At 40.7% G+C, this 21441-nt stretch overlaps 1 protein-coding gene across 39 annotated transcripts in view; it reads right to left on the bottom strand.

Moving 5' to 3' along the window:
• Positions 1-21441, bottom strand: part of LOC120721802 (receptor-type tyrosine-protein phosphatase delta-like) — a 404829-nt gene that overhangs the window by 272515 nt on the left and 110873 nt on the right. For 38 of the 39 annotated variants that reach the window (XM_040012365.1, XM_040012377.1, XM_040012374.1 and 35 more), the window contains exon 4: positions 20903-20926. The exons of the other annotated variant lie outside the window; for it this stretch is intronic. The gene's annotated coding sequence lies outside the window, so the exon portion shown is untranslated. The remainder of the gene's footprint in view (positions 1-20902; positions 20927-21441) is intronic. 39 annotated transcript variants of the gene reach the window in all.

The following is a 21441-nucleotide window of genomic DNA, read 5'->3' as shown; positions in this document are numbered from 1 at the left end:
CTGCGTAAAGGCCATCTGTCTTCTGAACCACCATTTTTCACTGTAGTTTTTTTCTGTATTTAGTTTGGTCAACTTTGTGTCTTTATTCACAGTGAACATCTTACTGTTAGCCTGCCCTATTATGCGCATGTCTTACATGTATAAAATGGAAATCAGATATACGTGAGATTGAGTGGCCAAGTCACCAGCCAGCCTGACTACACAGACTTGTACTTTAATAAATTGGAATGTAACTAAAATTTAATAAAATTTAAAAAAAGTATATTTTCAATTTAAATCACTCTTGCAATATTCCCCAGAATTAGAACAATGAAATATTTTCTTCAAATCACTCAGCCCTGAAAAGAACATAATGAAGAAAGAAAGAAACTAAAGGCATGAAGGCTAACTGTGGAGTCTGTGCTGTGTCTGGTGTGCAGTGGACCGTGAGACTGCACTCTCCACCTCAGTCACACCCTGCTGTTCTTCTCAGGTAAACACACTACTGAAGCCCAACAGATGAAGTGAAAAACACACAAACCATCACACAAAAAAATCTCTAAAACCAGGATTCCTTAGACTATGTAGTGTGCAGTAAATTTGCACAGGTAAAGAAAGGCACCATAAAAAGAAAGGGCTTTCCCTGTTTTTAGTGGCTTAGTAGTTAATAAGCATAGCGTGCAATATTTTCAGAGATTGTTTGTTTAGTTTCATTTTTTCATGACAGCTTGAAGTTCAAATATAAAGTTTGCTGCAAGACTTTAAGAGCTCATCAAAAATGACCACTTTCAAGTGTTGTTATTACTTCTATTGTCTGCGGCTTGACCACCTTCAGCTTCAGAGTGTGAGCTAAGGGGTCTCTCCCTCTCTATCTACTGCTCTCTGTGTCCCTTCTTGCATTGCAGGAAAATGGTAAATCAGAAACATCAATTATTCCAGTAAACAAGTTTGGCCATGTAGAACATTCAATTACACATTAAACATTAATAGCCGGTGCTTATTTCACACATCCATTAGATTGCGCTAAACATGGATACTCCATCTTATTAATAGAGCTTGAGTGACTTGAGTGTTCTTCTTTTTTCAACTAGAAATTTAATCAGGGAATAATAATGGTGTGAGTGGTTGGCATTTTGTTATAGAGAAGCTTAAAGTCAGAGAATCACCATACAAAGAGACCAAGGATGAAATTGATGAACGTGGAAGGAAATGAGGAAACTATATTGTAAGGCATGGTGAAATAGGGTGGCAAAAAAGAGGAGAACACTACACCATGAGCACACACCTTTTAAAGTGCAATGTTGGATGAGAGCTATGGTAGTAATCCCCATTTCTCTGTGAATAATACACCTCTGAGACTCTACAGCTAGATCTTCACAAGCCTAAGAAATACAGTGCAGGGACTCAACGCCCAGCAGTGGTTAAGCAGAAGTGTGGTAAACGTGCTAGTTGTTTGCTTTAGCCCTCTGTGTTAACACAGTTAATAATGGGATAATGACTGATTAAAACTCGTTGGCACCTTGCTCACTTTAATAGTGGCATTACTCATTATCATACTTGTAGCTGATGAAAGCCATTCAGTTAAAGAGGTCTCTATAAAGCCATATAATATAGTCATTTTTCTAATTCTACATGGAGTCTGTGTGTGTCATTAAAGTTATACAAGATAAAATTACAAAGATTAGGGACAAATAGGAAGAGACTGCTAATTGACATTGAATAAACAGCGGAAAATCCATATTGCAAAAAAACATCACAACTTATTTATACATGGATAATGTCGGATGTGGTACCAGTAGGAACTCGTAGATAGTTCAGCAGTGTCTGAGACACTCAGAGCAACCTGTCTGCCACTAACAACCATGATATTTTCTAAGTTCCTTGAATCATTTTGCTTTCCGATCCTGATCTTGTTTTGAACTTAAGCAGGTTGTCTTGTCTTGTAAAAAAAATTTGACTTGTCTTCTAAAAACGGAATAAAAAAGCCCCCCAAAACATAATTTCATTATACAAGTCCAATGACAATAAAGGGTTATTCTATTCTATTGACCATGTCTACATGCCTAACTGTACTGCTACTCCTACATGTGACTAGAAAAAATTGTGTTAACAAGAAACATATACATATGTACATACATATTTCCTGGTAACCTGAGTCAATAAAAAAATTCAGTTTTTAAACTATGTTTTCATTAATTAAGGAAAAAAGCTATCCAAACCTACCTGGACCAGTGTGAACATGTAATTGCCTCCTAAACCTATTAACTGGTTCTGACACCCTTTGCAGTAACTGGCAGTAACTCCAGTAACTGGAGTCTTTCAGAGATCTCTGAGGAGGAATTTTATGCCCAACCTTCTTTGTAGAATTGTTTGAATTCAGCCATTGGACAGTTTTCAAGCATGTTATTCAGATTTGAGTCTGGACTTTGGCTAGGTCATTGGAAAAGCTTTCTTTTGGGTTTTTTTGTGCCATCCAAAGGTGGCCTTAGTGTGTGTTTTGGACCATTGTCTTACTGCATAACCCAGGTTGAGCTTCAGGGCACGAAATGTTGGCTGGGCATTCTTCTTCAAGATTTTCTGGTAGAGAGAAGAATTTATGTTTCCATCAATTACAGCAGTCATCCATCCAGTCATCCAGGTCTGTAAGCAGCAAAGCAGCACCCCAAACCACAACGCTACCACCACCATGTTTGACTGTTAGTATGATTTTCTTTTTATGAAATACTGTGTTAGTTTTATACCAGATGTAAAGGGACTGAAACCTTCCAAAAAGTTCAACTTTTCTCTAGTCAGGCATCATCAAGATGTTTTTTTGGCAAATGTGAGATGAACCTTTGTGCTTTCTCCTTGTTCTTTCCCATGGATGCCGTTTTTCCCCAGTTTCTGTTATTGTTGAATCATGACTTTAACTGAGACAGCTGAGGCATGGAGTTCTTTAGTTATTGTTCTGGGTTCTTTTGTGACCTCCTGGATGATTCATCTGAGCAATTTTGGTAGGCCGGCCACTCCTGGGAAGGTTCCCTACTGTTTCAAGTTTTCTCCATTTGTGGATAATGGCTCTCACTGTGGTTCACCGGACTCCAAAGGTCTCAGAAATGGTCTTGTCTTTCAAGACCAATAGATGTCTGTGACTTTCTTTCTCGCTGTTTCTTTAGATTGTGGCATGATATATTTCTTTTTAGCCTACTTCATTTTGCAGACAGGTTTTGACTAAGATTCAAATTTGTTTGATCTGAAACATGTACGGGTGACAAATATGCAAAAAATGGCTTGATTGAAAAGCCAGACAAGTGTTGTGTAAAATCTAGCAGAAAGGTGTATTCAGTTTAGTTTATGACAGACAATGTGCATATGCATATATGACACACGCATCAGGCAGGTCCTGGCAAGGATGTCCAACACTCATTGAAGTCCAAGGATTTGATTTCTTATATTATCTACAAAAGCAATAGCACTCCTGTCTCCTTCTCTGAAGTGAACATAAAATCTACGTTAGTAACGCTAATCTTTTCCAATCTGCATACTATGCCCAGACAGATTTAAATTTAACTCACTATTTCTCCCACTTGACCAACCTCTTCACAGGAGACACAAAACATCTGCACAGGTTCTACATTTTTGCGAGGTTTGGAGAAAAAACAAAAAAAAGTTAAGTATGTTGTGCAAAGTTTTTGACAAACCATGAAGAAGGATGAAAGCATATGGCAGATCTGGAAAGTCATGGAGATGTGAGTCGGGGTAAACAAGAGGCTTACACTTTTGGAAAGGTGCGGAAATCAACATCTTACACAAGGAGAAAAAAAAATGGCCCTTTTAAGTCTTCCAATCCACCCGCCACTGCATCAGCAACAAGGGGAAGCAATGTGCAAAGAGGAAAGAAACTAGTGTGTTCTCAAGCTGAAAGGTTGTTAATTAGTGTTCATCACACATTTAGTGGGCGTCATTCGGCATTCTAAATTTAAAGATGTTGCGACTGCTATTCTTGTGAATGTGTTATAAAAGTGTTTTTTCCAACTGCAAAAGTGCAAGAAGAAAAAGTTCCTTGGGTATATTGTGCAGCACCTCTATATGTTCTGGTCTCTCGTGTGTAATGTATAATTCAGTATATTACTGGCACCATAAGTGTCTGTTCTCCCCACGGCAAATTTAGCGCCTCATGTTGTTTTGTTGACAGCTGTAATATCTGCTTTTCCCCTCTCGCTACTGCTTTCCGGAAGACTCTGGATACAAGACAGAAACTTTCAGAGGCCGTATAAACTGTACTTAAGATACTGTTTCAAATCGCCACAGCGGAGGTAGAGCACACAAATGTCTTAACAATACCGTTGCAGGAAGTCAGTGCCACACGAGTCCTGTAACCTCTTTTAGGATAACAATGTGGGAATTGAAAATGGAGAGAACATTTTACAGCACCGACTAGACAAACGTTAAATTCAGTGTTGAGAGTTATTGGTTTGGGCTTTGGTTCCCGTCTGTGCCTCTCCGACTGTGCTAATCACCGACTCTGTGATTCAGTAATATACACAATGGACGCGTCGTTGGTGGGACGGTGACACACAGAGATTTGGTTTTCATCCACTTTCTGTTTTTTTACTAGCTGTGCCCACAAAATAATATTCTGGCACAAAACCAATGAAGTGATGCTGGAGACTTGGCTCCCTACAGTAACAGCTGCCCCATGTCTGAGGCATCACATTAAATGATGTCAGTGATCTGACACTAATCATGTGTGCGGCTGACTGCTGGCAGTCCAGTCATCAGATCGAGCTGCCTCCAGCACCACATCACTTCTATGTCAACTGATTGTTCCACAGCTTAAGGCTTGGCTTTCTGTTATTAGATAACGCAGCAAATGTTGTGCATAAGTAAACATGACACTAAGGGCCAGGTTTACAAATGGCTTGCTGCTGCACAAAACTCTTTTAACATTAAAAAAAAAAAAAAAAAACTACTGTCAGGATTTACTAAAGATTATGGGCCACACACCAAAGCCTTTGTTTGCATGTTTTTAAAGTTGTAAGAACTTTGGCATTACAAATCAGTTTTAATGGCTACTTCTCTGTTGAATCAAATCTATTATAGCATGATATTAAAATGTCCATCAAATACAGCTATCAATGCAAAGTGCTGAACGTTAGAGTGGACCAATTGTGCTTTGACTTACTTAATCACTACTTTGTCACATATGTGCACTGTTACAATGATGAAAGCTCGCAAGGCCAAAAAATCCCAATCGTAGCCATCAGACTGCTCTAAATGCTCTGAAGTCGCAGACAGTTTTTCATTATACTGCAGATGAGCTTTGTGTGGTCATCTCAGGCGCCCAGCTCTGGCCATGAACAAAGCAGCCCCACCTACATCCAGCCTTCTGATTCTTCCCTTTAAGTTGGTCTTAAAGAAAAAGAGGCTAAAAATAATTTGTGTCAGATAGATGATGGACTGGAGCTGCAGCATGATCCAGTATGAGATAAATAAGAATTATTTTTAACTGTAAGTCAGCGGTTGGTCAAGATCTGGCAGCAACTAACGTTCTATGTCATTTCTACCCATCTAACCAGTGACTGGAATCCAGGAATATGCCGACACCCTGAGGTTAAGCGAGTATAATGCTTACCACATTCGCTATTCGAGTGTTGCAAATTAGCACGCTAACACAATGCTAATTAGGCCAGTACGTTGAGTAAGTATTTCATAAAATCATCCAGCAGAATTTTGGAATCTGTTACGATATCTGTCTGCTCAGTGCAGAAGGCAAACAAATAGATACTCTTACCTAATGATCAAACATGCTCTTTCACTACATCTCTCTCTCTCTCTCTATATATATATATATCGATATAAGCCAACATGCAATCTTAGCTTACTGCTTTAGTATGAAGACAAAGATCACAATGACGGACAGCAAAGAGAAGAAACACTTAGAAAAAGGAAAACTTGTTGATTTCCGATCCATCAGGTTCAGACTTCAGCTGTGAGACTGAATAGGAATTCCCAAAATTCAATGCAATGATGACACACCATGCTCAAAGCCAGTTGTAAGAGCCCAGGAAAATAGACTTAGCTCGTCTTGACTGTGTGATGAATCCTCCCAGATCATTTCATACAGCAAAGAAACAAGTTTGGTGAGAATGAGTCTCTCCTTCTAAGACAACTTTAGAGGAATTCTTCCACAAAGACAAGTATTGATTGAACATTCTTGAGTTTGATACGCAAGTCTTGTCTCCTCAAGTCTCGGACGGATACGCACTCTCACCTCAGTCTGGCACTGAAAAAAAGAGTCACATTGTTATACCAAATATGAATAAAAAAAAGAAAAGTACAACAATTAATCTGGATAGTCTTATAATCTGAACGAGTTAAAATCCAAATGATAATAGAGGTTTCTTTTTTTTAAATATATATCGATAAAGGCCCCAAAAAATGGAATTCATTCGTGGAATGAATGAATAACCCAAGCTCATATACGCTGTGGTCACTTTAGCCTTCATGCCTCCCCTGTAATGACTTGTCTTTTCAATAACCACTCTCCAGTTCTAATCTCCAATAAAGTTGAGCAGCTGCTTCCACTGGCAGTGTGAAAGGGTCCCGCACCACATTGTTTTGTTGGATCATCTGGTTTTCTTTCCATTTTCCCCATTTCTGTTTCTTCTGGCAATGTTGCACTTGGTGCTAACACAAACCTTCGCTGGCAGTCGAGTGTGCAGCCGGGGCTTGTGTGAGCTCAACCCTGACTGTCCCTCACACACCCCGGGGCTTTGTGAAAAATGAGACCATGGAGAATGAGATAATAACATTGTGGAATGGGAGTGTGCGAATTTGCAGCCGACTTGCGCTCACGGGAATCTGTGTGTGTTTGTGTGTGCGCGCATTAGCGTGTGCACGTGCGGCCTGTGTGGAACGTAATTGTGTCCTCCCATGTGTAAAAACTATCAATCAGGTTCACTTAATGTTATGTCATTATGGGTAAATTAAAATTCCACAGTGATCGATAGGGTATTGACTATCATATTACGCGTGAGCATAATGAATAATCTTTTTTAACTCGTTTCATTCCCAGTTTATTCTGTATTTGGCTTTTGTTTGCGTGTCCAATGGGAAGCAACAACATGGGCAGAGTGTCAACGCTTCTGAAAGCATGACCAGATTAAAAAAATGGAAATTAGTTCATACCTGAATTAGCATTGTATGCTGACAGATAAGACAGTGAATGGTCCCCCTTGGATTGCTGCCTGTGATTCTGCATGTTAGCACGCATGCCAGAGCTGCTCAGAGTCTCTTTCTCCAGCTAGGGCTGATAATTGTCACGTATACGTGTGTTATTACAAAACACGACGACAGATCAGCCAAAAACAAAGTAACACGAGAAGACGCGTTCTACTTTTGAAGCACACTTGCGGTCCATAAATACATTAACAGTAGTAACTGTTAAAATGATATCTCGTCTTACTTTAACACATCAGAGCAATCACGGTGACTCACTTCGTCTTTTATGTTTCAATAGCAGCACCCAGCTATTAATGCTAATCCTCATTTCGGGAGCTCTTACAGTCACCGCTTTATCATTTCTACTGTAGCAACATATAATTTATGCGATACTTAAGCACCGCCATTGACAGCGGTGTGATTTTTTTTAAAAATTATTATTATTTTCAAAACTCCCATTTCATGTCAAATCTTGGAGTATCAGCTGGTCTTCATTCCATACAGTTTCCCAAGAGCCTTATAATGATGTGTTTGAAAATCCTTCTGGCTTCATTACAAAGTGCTATTCATCTGAGAGAGGTAGGAACAGAGACAGAGATTGAAAGAAAAAGTGTGTATTCCTGAGTGCGCACAGGGGTGTGTGTGTGTGCGTGGTTTCTGCGTGGGGTTGGGTCTTTGTAATTGTGCACATGACACCAACACAGAATGCAAGAGAGAAACTGAGTGAGACAGACAGATAATCTCTACCTGCAGTTCAGTCTGAGCGCTTGCTTGTAAGTGCTTCCTTATTTCTCATTAGGAGTTAGACTGAGAGGAATTAGTGGCACCGAATGAAAGCTTCGCCTGCTTTAATAATATTGCTGATCCAATTTAACATGACCGGATTATGTTAACATAGTCATTACGCACCCAACTCAAATGTAACTTCGCTGAAGGTCTTCCTCTGAATTACCTGTTCTTCAGTCATTAATATGATAACGTGATTTCATCACCAGAGCCACCGATATCGTTCGTTTTGAATAATAAATGGATCTTTCTCTTTGATGAAGCTGTGCTATTTCATTGTATGTCCAAGGCGTTTTCTCTGGGGATTTGGAATAATCCCTGTATAGTTGTACAAATCTTTATGATGAATAAAAACCGCTGCATAAAATCGACAGGTTACCTGCTATTGCATAAACTGCTACCGAGGTGCGTATCAGTGTGCAGAACAAAAAGAGCGCCGCTCGAGTGCAGCTCACAATGCACGGCTCCAACTAGAAAGCGTGAGACAATAGAAAGCTGAATGGTGAATTCTGGCGAAAGAAGAAAAGAAATAAAACGGGCTAAAAATAGACGTCGGACCGTGTTTATGGCGGAAATCCAGGGGGAGGAATGAAAATGTGGGAAAGATTATTCTCTGCCGTTGACAGTGCAGTGTCAGCTTGTTATTCTTGCATACAGTATCTTGATTTCTTTTCTTTGCCTGCCATCTTTCAACCGAGGTGATTACCATGCCAGTTCGAAGAGGAAAGTTTGAGAGAAGGAGAATGAAAGGAGTGAGAGGTGGTTGTATGGTAACGAGATAGCAAATTAATGATGGGTGTAATGTCGCGGTGACGCATGTTAACAGGCTCCGAAAAGGGGGGGAAAAATTAATACAGACTTGTGATGCTTTCTAAGACTCTGCTAGTCATCTAATGCAATTTAACCTCTTAAGCCCCAACGCCCCCTGATACGGGGGGAAAAAGGCAGGAGATCAGGTTGGCTTGGGGCTTAAGAGGTTAAATAGCTTTGTGTAATTAATGCTGGTTTACATTTACCTGTGTTAACTAAGTTCAACAATATGATTGCCTCCAGCGAATGTCTTTTTTCCCTCCCACACTATCTAGGCTTCTTATTCACAATGGTTCACCACAGCAGATCCATCCACGTATTAGCTTTGGCACAGATTTGCAAACTCTGGATACGCTTCCTGATGTAAACCTCCATGGGATTTCTGCCTCCTCTCACTCTTGAAAATGGATCTTTTCTGTGTTAGGCAACTGTTACGAACCACTACACCAGCGGGTCCTCAACTTTGTTTGTGCCGCGGACCGGTTTAATGTCAGATAATATTTTCACGGACCGGCCTTTGAGGTGTCGCGGATATATACAACAAAATAAAATGATACGACCGAGACAAAAACGGTGGTATTTTGTACATATAATGATAAACGTGAATTCACTGTGTGACTGTGTAACTTTATTAGCAGCGTCCTCACTGAAATGTGCCAACAACATTGAGAGTAACATCCTCCGCTCTGCCCCTTAATGCTCTTCGGTCGCTATGGGAACGTGTAAATATTTCTTTCAAAATAAGACACACAACTACAACACGGGAAAAGACCCAGGAAAACCGAGTTAAAGATAAAAACCCTGAAAACTATCAATTTCACACCCGAGCCTCAACTCTCGCGACCCGGTACCAAACGACTCATGGAGCGGTCCATGAGTCTAAGATAACACTATCAGTTAACACTATCAGTTAACAGTGGCACACAGTGCGTACAACCACCAGAGCAACTTGTATGTAGATAGAAGTTAAACAGTTAGAGGAGCCAGTAGCAAACTAACAACAACTAACAAATAAAGCTTTAGCTCGCTAAACTATTACAATAATCACGTGTCTGACGTAATCCTAAAGATTTAATATGATAGATAATAAAACAGCTGTTGTGTATGTGTTCATGCAAGATCAAATATTATCATTTACTAGTTTGTAGTATTTCTCTTAATTGGTGTTTTTTCCTGTCTCTCGTGTGATTTAAGGTAAAAAGGAGCAACTCTACTATCACAGTTTTTTAATAGTTGACTTAACCTTTTGTGCTTTTTAGCAATGCTGAGCATGTGTGTGGAAAACAGAGCCTGGCCTACATTTGCCTGTGACACTGCGTTTGAAAATGAGTCCTTCTGAGTCACTACAAGTCCCTTGACCGAAAGCATATTTGAAACTGACCGTGCCAGCATTAGAGCAAAGGATGTGGGAGATGTTAGCGCTGCTCCGGGCAGCCAGGTTGGAAAGTTTTTCCGCTGTTCTGTCCATAATTACACATGGCTGGTGATTTCTGAATAGCACGTGCAAAGATTTATAAGCAGAAAAACACAGAATGTGATCAAATCTAGCCAACAATTACATCCCTGCTTAAAAGAAAACACCCTAATCTGCAAGGCACGTTTTGATTTTAATTAATGAATTGCTCAAATCTATAGCTAGTAACACGTGTTATGCGAAGTTTGCCACAGCAAATGTAACTGGAAGAAGCTGCACTCTGGTCATTTGCATTAAAATCGATCTCATTCAGTCACATCCTGACGACCTTCACACCTTCGGTTTCACCCCACTGCCTCCTACGCTTTTCCTGAATCTTGACACTGGATGACTTTAACATAATAAATGAACGCACTGCTCTCAGTTATTATTGTGATGTCTCATCTGCGTAGTTTATAATGCAGTTGTTGTGTTATAGTGAGGGTAGTAATGAAATTACGGCCCTTATTTCCTCCTCGTGCATCTAAACCTTGAATCCAATTGCAAGGTCATTCCACTCTCCTCGTGCCAAAGGCTTAGTCTTAAGCAGAGCCTGTGATTGCTTAAGGCTCAGAACAAACACAAATTCTATAGACAGTGCCTTCTCCGACCAAGACTATGCACACGCAGTAGCAGCGAAAAAATAAATAAAAACAGCCTGGCTCAAATTTCCCATCTGGCTCCAGGCCTTAATCTGTAACAAGGGACAGTTGAGGACACTTTCTCTCCTGTATTTACAAACCTGGGTTCTCAGTATGGCAGGCCACAGAGGACTAATTAACAGTAGTTTCTATTTTGGTTTCGGTGAAGAAAGCACAAGCAGTATTGCACTGGGACATGCTGGAGCAGCTTTCCGTGTACACAGAGCTCTGGTTAAATATGGCGAAGCCTCTATAGATCCACGCTTTTACCACGGTGCAGAACCACTACACTGTTAATGGTCACCACATGGTTAAAAAGAAGAAAGTGGGACACATTTTTAAGGCTTCACGTCAACAGTCTGTTACATTTTCCAAACTACGACTGGATACAGCATCCTTTATCGTGAATGATGACGTATTCGCATGTTCAATTATAACAAATACGAGGCTGAACATAAACGATAAAAAGTTACAGCAAACTCGGTTATGTCCTTGACTAAATGTTTGCTGAATTCCAATGTAAAAGAGAAATTTGACGTTTAAAGAAATAGTGTAAACCTTTTCAATCTTATATGAATGAACATTTGATGCATTAGTAGCTTGTTTTTTTAATCGCCCATAGTCAGAATACTGTGGACATCGTAGGAGTTGATGCGATGGCGCACTTGTAAAACTCTTTCTGACCTTAAGACCATCAGTTTCTTTCTTTAAAAGGTACAAATGTGACACATTGTATCTCTGTCAGAGCAGCAATGGACAGAAACCGTAAATAACATTAGGCAGGGAGAAAAGCTAGTGGGATACATTAGATTTTGCGTTAAAGGCAGTTCTAACTCGGTCTCAAAACCAATTCTTCTCAAAAATAGATGAAAAAAATGAAATCAAGTTACATGTCATTGGGAGCATTTTCCGCTTTATTTTTTTGTGGCTTTTGAAGAGGTAACAGAAAATATTTGTGTGTGTGCGTGCATTATTCATATGACTACGACCCATCAGCTTTGGCTTTGGTTCTCGAAGTAAAAACCAATAAAGGAGGCAAAGTTACTCAAGAAGTTAACTATTGGAAAATCTAATGGGTAACTTTTTTTGACATCTACTGTCACAATAAAAAAAAAAAATCACCCTTTCATTGATTCTTGAAGCACTAAATAAAAAGAAAATGTGTGCAATGTGGTTGTGTTTTCTACATTTGCCCGTTTCCAACCAGTGTAGTAAATTTGCAACATGTGCTAGAACTAAGTAAAAACTGATGCATACCAATCAGTTTTATTCTTTTCTATCCATAATGGTCGATCTGAGGATGTGCTGGTTTAAGACAGCGGTCCCCAACCCCCGGGCCTTGGACCGGTACCGGTCCGTGAGTCGTTTGGTACCGGGCAGCGAGAGAGTTGAGGCTCAGGTGTGAAATGTATGGTTTTCAGGGTTTTTATTGGTTTTCAGCGTTATTTTGTTATCGTTTTGATCGTTAACTCGGTTTTCCTGGGTCTTTTCACGTGTGTTATGAATAAATCTTCTTTTTTTCGGTACCGGTACTGGTTTTATTTTGTTGTATTTATCCGCGACACCTTAAAGGCCAGTCCGTGACAATATTGTCGGGCATAAACCGGTCCGTGGCGCAAAAAAGGTTGGGGACCGCTGGTTTAAGATGCAAAAGACTTGAATGCTATTATTGTGCCCAATAACATTTTTGCCACAGGATGATGACCCTGATCTCATCCTTGGGCTCAGTTTAGACGGTTATAATAATTTAATCCAAGTATAACTGTCAGTTTCTATCAACACCAAAGAAGCACGCAGTGTTTTAAACTGTATGGTAATATTGCTGAAGCTTTTCAAGCATATGCTTTTACATTACATACCTCTAAAACCTTGATAGGCCACCCCCCCAAAAAAATACATACATTACTGTCACTTTGCCTCCATCAAAACATTGTTTATCGAATCGGCCACGGTGACATAATCCGCTGGCACGCTCTGCGGTGATGTAGATGTACAGTATACATCTGAGCAAGCCGTGAACACAGCCTGTCTCTGCTTAGACTCCCACGAAACATGCTGCTCGATTACAAACAATCCAGCCTGTACTTTATGTGGTAATGCCAGACCGGCAGATGGGTTGGTCACCCAACGACCTCTGACATTGAACCCTCAGAGAAGCGAGGCCATGGATTTTGTCCAGCGGTCTTCATCATTCTCAAATGTTCAGCCAAAATGGATGTATGATGCTTGAGCCAACTTGGGCCAGATGCTGTCTCAAAGGAGACCATATGAATTCGGCTATTATCCCAAAAGATGTGATTGGAAATAGAAGAGATTTTGGTCTGGATAAAAATTCAGGCATGAAAACAACAGTGTGTTGGTAGCATATTCTTATATGTGCTTAACAAATCTATTAAACCACCTTTCACAAGAAAATACAAAAACATCTACCGAAAAATATATTGCTATTTAATAGGTAAATAATACTGAATTCATGGTTCTATGCTGAAATTTGAACATTGGACTTCTTTGAGAAGTCAGAAATTAATCAAGCATTAAATTCAATGACTAAAAGCATTTTTTTTCTTAAGAATGCAAGTAAATAACTTTAATTTGGCGTGTTAATCGAAAAATATAAATGGGCTTTGCTATTTTTTCCTGCTTTTTCATGGAAAGTTCACGGATAACATCAACAATCATATTGTGGCTGTAGAAATATCATTTTGATTGAAGAGCTTGTGAGCTTACTGGTAGATTAACCGTTACAAAAACATTAAAAAAGTGATTTTGGCCATTCGTCAGGGCTGATAATTTAGGGCAGCTGTGGCATAAATAGTGGTAGTGGGCTAGTAAATTTGTTAAGCAGTGTGTGTATCTAATCGCACACAAAAAATGGGCTTCTGTTCGAAATTAAGAGTTCACATGTGCAACATGTGCAACAAGGTCACGTGTTTTTGCAAGCCGAGTGGAAGACAAAAACAAGAGATAACAGGATGATGTAGAATCAAGCAGGTCCCTCATTGTTTCTCAGCCACATTTTGTCATGGCTGCACCCTTAATCAGCTGAGTGTATTGTGTCAGTCGTTTGACTGCTTTTGTTCGTTTAATGACCAAACCCCGAAGACACAATAGAAAATTATATTTTTGAGGAGCGGGCTAATTAACGCTGCTTATTAGAGAGAGACGTAACATGGAGTAACAATAGGAAAGGGAAGGCTTGGGGGGGTTGTGTTGGATCCATGCTGCGGCATATCAGAGGTTTTATACATGAGTTGAAATTTAGCATAAAAAGGGTGTCAAAACTGGGAGTGAGAATGAGAGTTAAAAAGCACCGGAGGTGATTATTACACAATGTTAATTCATTCCTGAAGAAAAGAAAAGAAAAACAATGACAAATGTAGTCGGCACAGAAATAACACTGACCTTGAGGCAACCTTGTTACTAGCCCAGAGAACTTTGGATTTTTTTTTATTTCAGCAAGGGGCCACTCCTTAGACACACGAGGGCATTGATGTTTCGCGAGAGACGCCGGTAATCACGACAACTGCCGCCGCGCACTTCTCCAATCTGCATGAGGTGAGTGTCGTTTTTGTGCACCGTCTGATTTGTGTCCAACACCGTTCTGTCATGTTGGTCTGCACAAGACGAAGCCACTCGCTCAAGCAAACAAGGCTTTGATTGACGTTCAGCTTAATAGGGATGCAACACATGGAGGAGCTGGTAAACAAGCTCTCCTTCCAATGTTGGAATAGAGCGCTTTACTTGGGTGGTTAGGTTGGAGAGGCAATGGAGGTTGTTAGTCGGAGAGAGAGGAAAAACAACACCCTCTTGACACGGATATGGTTGCTAATATTTCCTTGTGATTTCTCTCCAAATGGATAAAAAAAAACATTTTTTATTTATTTTTTTTACCAAGACTGGCAACGGACGTGTTTAACTCTTGAAAATAGCCTTGAAACTATGAACTAGCAAAAACCAGATTCTGAAAAACAACAAATAGGAAAACAACAGAGGTAGGTAAATAATGGGGTCCTGGGTTAGGTGTAAAGCTAAACCAGGGGACTATAATTAATGAATGCAGTCAGTAAACAAATGTCTGGAGAGTTTAAAGGGGGAAAAAGAAAATTAATGAAACAGGAAACTGAGGAGCTTAAATCGGGTGCCCAGTAACCCTCACAACACAAGCACACACTCACACACACGCTGCCTTGTGAAGTTAGCATCTGATGCTTGGCTTCAGGACCACTCACAGAACAGGAAGGCAGGGAAATAGAGGGAGAGGACACCTTAATGTGCCTACACCATATGCCGTTAGCTACTGATGGATACAGCTCTCCCTCCAGCTACTGGAGTAACTTATTGCATTTGCTAGCGACGCTTCCGCTGTTGATAAAGTTAAAGATAAGCCATCTGTTCATTACAGCAGCCCGGCTTCACTTACAGCGATAGGTGCGTCCAAGCGAGCGCAAATCTAAATGTTGTCTGCCTAAAAACTACTGTTCCACGACATCCCGAAAGCATCTGCATGCGCTTAGAATGGAAACTCACATGCGTGATCATCTGCCAATGATGAGGGATTATCATGTCAATGTTTTTCTATCGAAAATTCGAGGGGAATAACTGACATGCTGCTACCACAATGCAACGTAAGCAGATTTTCCCACAGGCGGGAAATAAGAGTGAACGCTTGCTGAATCTGTCACTCAAGTGTAATTATTGCAGAATGTATGCAAAGGCACACTAACAAGCTATCAGTCACATTTCTTATTAACAACTCAACCAGCTGTTGTTGGGAAAAACGCAGGGGGGGTGAAAAAAGCACAATCCACCACAGGGACCACTATGATTGACTCTGGGTTACGGCTTCTCATGTGCTCGCCTTACAAGAATTCCCACGTTGCCTGTGAACTCCAAATCATTGTTAAAAACACACAGTCCCTCACGTATACCTGCACTTATAATAAAGTTGTCATAAAATGCACATATTAAAAAAAAAGTGAAGTTTGTATTTATTCTTGATATTTTTTGAATGATATGCAGCGCGTCGTTGTTGTTTTTTTTTTTCCAAGGGCATGATAAACACAGATGGAGACTTGAAAGTGCTGCATTATCCATGAATAGCATTGTTCTTATCCTCTGAGAGATGGAAAAAATATATATATAAATAAATAACTTCAGATGAATCCACTGTGGACTATTACAAAGCTACCAACGCTCTGGATGCTCTCCAAACTTGCCTTTTCTAATTTTCACCAGGCATAGATCTACTTTTAGACTTCTACCACATAATGGTATTTGCTTAACTGAGCAGCCAGCAATCACTCTCCTCTCTGCCAGTGTCATATCACTGATCAAGTGTGGCTCAGTTCCTGTCTGAAAGGAGGGCTGCCAGACATAATGCAATAATAACGGGAGCACAGCTTGCCTAAGAGAACCGAGGTCCTATTTCACTGCTGACGATGCTGGAATGAACTCTTTGTGCTCTTTCTTTCTCATTCTCCCACTACGAAACCCTTGAGCTTGTGAGAGCATAATGAGCCAATTGTAATTCCTCGCCTATAGCTTTGTATTGAAGAGTATATGGATGGGGTGGGGGGGGAGTGTGGAGGCACTGGACATGTCTACTCCGAGTCAAAAGACGAGGATTCGAGGATTATCTCAGGCAGAAACTGAGGCTTTTTATTTTTTTGAGTGATCATTTTTGGAACAGTTACAGAAACAACCGCCTGTAACCAAAATTTTGGGGCGATGTAGGAATGTAGGAGAAAACTTTGCATAGGCAGACACCTGAAAACGTCACACACTAATAAAAGAGCAATCTCTGTCTTAATCTCCATCCTTGCATTAGCAATACAGTCGAATCTGGCTAAAAATTGAGTACAGTGTTCATTAAGAATAGGTTTGTATTAAATAAAGAAAAAAGCCAACCTCCACAGCACTTAGAGACTGTATTTGCAATGGCCCCTACTATCAAGTGATAGATGGATCCTTAAAGCATCCATAATCTAGACATTATTTAAAGCTTTTACTGTAACAGGTGGCTTTAATGTAATGTGAATTGCTGACCTTGGGAGAAAAAAAAGACGGTAAATGCATCAACTAGATGTGATACGTTAAAAATCTAACAGCTTTTAGTCTCGACAAAGAGCACTCCTCTTATCCGGCATAGTGGACGTGAACCTGCGCTGCTCCCCCACAGATGCCTACTGTGATGTTTGACAGATTTCTCCCTCTCCAGCTAGGCTCACAGTAAACGTCCATCTGGCAGCTTCCCATGGGTACTTATTATTCTCAGCTAGCCAGGGGTTTTCTGTTTCCGAGCAGTCAGCCAGCGCCTGCCTCAAAGAGTTGAGAGCAGGACCAGAACTGCTTGCAGATGCTCTGCCGAGTAGCCAAACTGCGCGAGTGTAGTGGCATGGCGCTGGGTATTCAATTACACAATAACGTGGCAGTCTGTCCGAGTATGAAAAGTCAACTGCATTGAGAAAAACTTTGTATCTGAGCCACAACACCGGTCAAGTAAGAGTCGCATCAAGGTGTGCCAGTTTTCTCATTTGTCCAATACACCTCCTACACCTTGGTGGTGAGATGATTGATTTTCCCCCTCTGAACAGATGCTTGGAGCCATGGGTACCACTGAAAAGTCCCGCTGTCCTGGTCTGATGCCCTGCTATGGTAGATTCAGTCATGCAGTTAACCTCCATCACTTTCCTGCAGCCTGCTGAGTGTCTCTAACACACACTGACAAAACATAGGATGCTACACTTCTCTGGACATCCAACAGCCAGGGTTATTTTTGCACGTACCCTTCTTTTACGTCTAGGATTTTTTCCACGTAGCACATTTAACAAACTCCCCAAGCTCTCGGTTCAAGGACGGACGATCCGTTAGTTAAAGTAAATCTGCGGATGCTCACTGAGTTGTCCAAGTGCATGGGTAGTAAAGAAAGGTAGCAGCAGTGGAGCTCGGTGACATTACTGGCATGGTAATGAGTGAATAAAGAGCAGAGTCTGCAGCGAGTACAGGGGAACTGGAAATATAAATGCATGCCTATCAAGACACACAAAGACCGTATGGGGCCTGTTTAAACTGCACGGCAATCATCCTGATTTAGAAATAGTCGCTTAATCTAGAACATGAGATGCTATGACAGGACTGTTCAATCAGTGTGACTAATCACACCATGACAAATACCGATGAATGATCGCTAACTAAATCTGCAAACTACATATGTTGACATCGACTTTTTTTTTTAAGGAGGAACTGAAGCAGACAGCTGCTACAGGTCGGCGTCACAGAGACCCTCTGAGTTTGTTAAAAATAAAAATAAGAAACGGAGCAGGTTAAGTTCACATATTCAGTTACCACGCTCAGCCCATTCTATTCTCAAGGCTTCTCATCCTGCCCTTTGGCAAAGCTGCCGGTGTCTCACAAATGTGCAATTGTCCTTTGGTATTTTTGGGTAGGCGGTAGTGGGCTTTCTTTCCCTTCCCAACTGATCACATAAGGATGCTTGAAAAAAACGTGCAAGCATTACATTTAAACACATATGCAGTTGAGCATACTTTTTTGACGCGTGAGGATTGTTGCACAAGTAGTCTTTTGTGCCTAAACAGAGAATTTGAACACAAAGGGGGGGAAAGTGCAAAATATAAAGCTCACACAGTCTTGTGAAGTAGTCACTTCCAGCCTCCAAATGTAGATTTTGTCACTCGCAGTTGAGAAACTCCGAGTTTTAACAACAGTACTATGCAAAAGTCTCGATCCACAACTCATTTCTTTATATTTTTCATCCAAGAAGTCAGTCTTTCTTTTTTTAAGTGGTCTTGAGCGATAGTTCTCGAGGCTTTCAACTTTTTCTTGGAACATTGGCTGCGTTTTTCAGTTATTTTCAGTCCTGTGATTGTACCTGACCATAATCAGCCCATTTTTGTTTGCTTCTTCAGCCACTTAACACTGACATATGAATCAGTGAAGTTTAAAAAAGGCACCTAACTCATGGGATGAGCCAGTGTTGTGTCTATATATAACATTCAACTTGGCAAAGAATCAGTTTTAGACTGTATCTTTGTTCACTTTGTTAACATTAGCCTAAACCAAAAACACGTTTATTCACATTTGTTAGCTGAATCTATGAAGACAAAAAGATAACAACTTGATAGACATAAAATATTATTTTTTTGCATCAGCAATGTGATTCCCAAAGAGCTATTACCTGAAAATTTGGCTTATCTTGTCACTGTGCCCAGTGTGTCCTTCAAAAAATTAAAGAAACTGGACAAGTGGAGGGCAAATGAAGAAGTGACAGACCATCTACAGAAGATGAACAGTTTCTGAAAGTCATGTTCTTAAGAAATAGGAAAAAATCCATCAGAGAAGAGCGCCGATATGAACAGATGAATCCAAATATGACAATTTGTCATCATTATATCAGGGGGGGATGTACAACAGTGTGTGTCTATAGACATCTGGTTTGATCTACCAATGTCTGACGGCCATGGCTTCATTTTTCACCATGACAATGATCCCAAACACACTGCCAATGCAGCAAAAGTATACCTGGATAGAAAAACACTCAGTGGAACACCATCAGTCATGGATTGGCCTCCCCAGAGCCCGGACCTCAACACTATTGAAGCACCGCGGGATCATATTGAGAGAACACAAAACAAAAGGCAACCAATAACCAAAAAAAAAGAGCTTTGACAGTCCTACAAGAAGCCTGGAGAACTATTCCTGAAGACTGCTTCAAGGAATTATGAGAAAACTGACTAGGAGAGTTCAGGCTGCGATGAAGAATAAAGGTGGTCACACTAAACATCAAGCTGGTTATTATTGTAATCTGGAACTTCAATAATCCCTGCACCTATTTCCCATTTTCCTAGCAAAATATAAGGAAACAAAGGGGGCTCAAGACTTGTGCACAGTACTGTGCACCTGCTTTCTGGAACAAACCCCCCCCCCTATAACCCTGACATCCACATTCAGCCTTGTTTTTTCTGCAGTTACAATGCATGGCTTTATTAGATAATCTTTGAAGCAGTTTCCACCACTGTGAGGAAAAGTAATTAATGCAGTTCTGACATATGCAGGAAAAAAGCAGCATCCATCAGACCCACATGAGCACAACTGCACTAAGTATGACCTGCGCAGGATAAACGGAATTATAAAGTGAGCCCCTCATCAGCTGTCTTTCTAGGTTAAAAAACAAATGTGGTATTGAGTCGGAATTGAATTATTCTTTCTTTGTGCATCTGTGTGGGATTTCTAATTAATGCTGCAGCAGATCTGAGAACGCCAGAGTGCAATGCAGTTTGACTACAGAGAGGGAGTGTTCAGTGGGTTGGAAGCAGGAGTTATGGCGTCTTTTTTTATGGCTAAGAGTGTAAAACTGCTCCAAGTCTTTTTACCAAGTATAAAAACTTTTGTCCTTTTCAGCTCTTCAGTACATGGCAGACCACCTTAAAAAAAAAAAAGAAAAGTTGAAGCATGGATGAACTTTCAGAGGAAAGTTAATTCCGGGAACAAGAAATCCAGGTTTCTCTCACTACATGGCCACTATCCACGCTACCAGCGGTTTCATGTTGACACGTGGACTTGCCGAAACAGCAAAGGGGTTCACAGCTTAGCACATGTGAGATTTCCACACACTCACCACAGAGTGGAAACAAACACCATCCGTTCAATGCTTGTTTAAGTCAACACTGCTGGCGTATTCTTTGAACAATCTGGGACATTTGATTCTCATTTGAATAAAACTCAAATTGAAGGCACAGAGCACACAATCCACTTGCCAGAGAAAGCCACCATTGTGTATTCTCATACACACATATGGGAAAAGGGGATGGGTGGGGATTGCAGTGCATTGCGTACCTTACTGGGCAAACATCAGCATCTCGGTGTTGCGTTGGCTCTTCCCAAGCCCCACCCCACCCGTCACCTAACCCTTTTTCTATATTCATGCATTTGCATCACTTCCATAGACACGTGACAATTCAAACAGCGCTCTCACTCTTGGGAATAGTGCTATGAAAAATGAAACAAGTCTTACCTAGTGCGGAATGGTTGGTCACATCTGTAAGCAAGTCATTTGGGAAAAGTGGGGGAGGGGGGGAGGGGGGGGAGGAGGAGAGAAAGCAAGAAAAAAGAAGAAGAAACGTCAGCAAATTACAATGTACAGCAAGCTAAACTTCAACGCAGGCTGAGGCTGTCTCCGGCTACCCTGAAAAATGATCATCTCCCAGCATTGTACAGAGTCGGGGGGTTAAGAATAGGCTGTGTCAAGAGAGGGGGACATCATTTATTAATCGAGGGACATGAAACGTCTGAGATAGTCTCCCCCGAGGATCCCGAGTTTGCACAACTTGCATTAATATTTGTCAGTGTTTCAAAATTTTAAAGGTGGAGGCAGAAATTATGTAAGCAGAAACCCAATCCATTACCTGCGAGTCATCGCCTTTTTTTTCCCTTCTTCTTTCGTTCCCCCACTAGTGTAACACAACCACAGAACAAACAAATGTGCTCACACAAACCCACACCCAGAGTGTTCCTCGCTCTCTCTCCATATGTCTCTGAGGTAATTAAGTAGCC

Source organism: Simochromis diagramma, unplaced genomic scaffold (genome assembly GCF_900408965.1).
Source record: "Simochromis diagramma unplaced genomic scaffold, fSimDia1.1 OVJJ01000604.1, whole genome shotgun sequence".
In the NCBI taxonomy this organism is placed as follows: domain Eukaryota; kingdom Metazoa; phylum Chordata; class Actinopteri; order Cichliformes; family Cichlidae; genus Simochromis; species Simochromis diagramma.
Note: the sequence above shows the minus strand (reverse complement) of the source record. Positions and strands in the feature narration are given on the sequence as shown.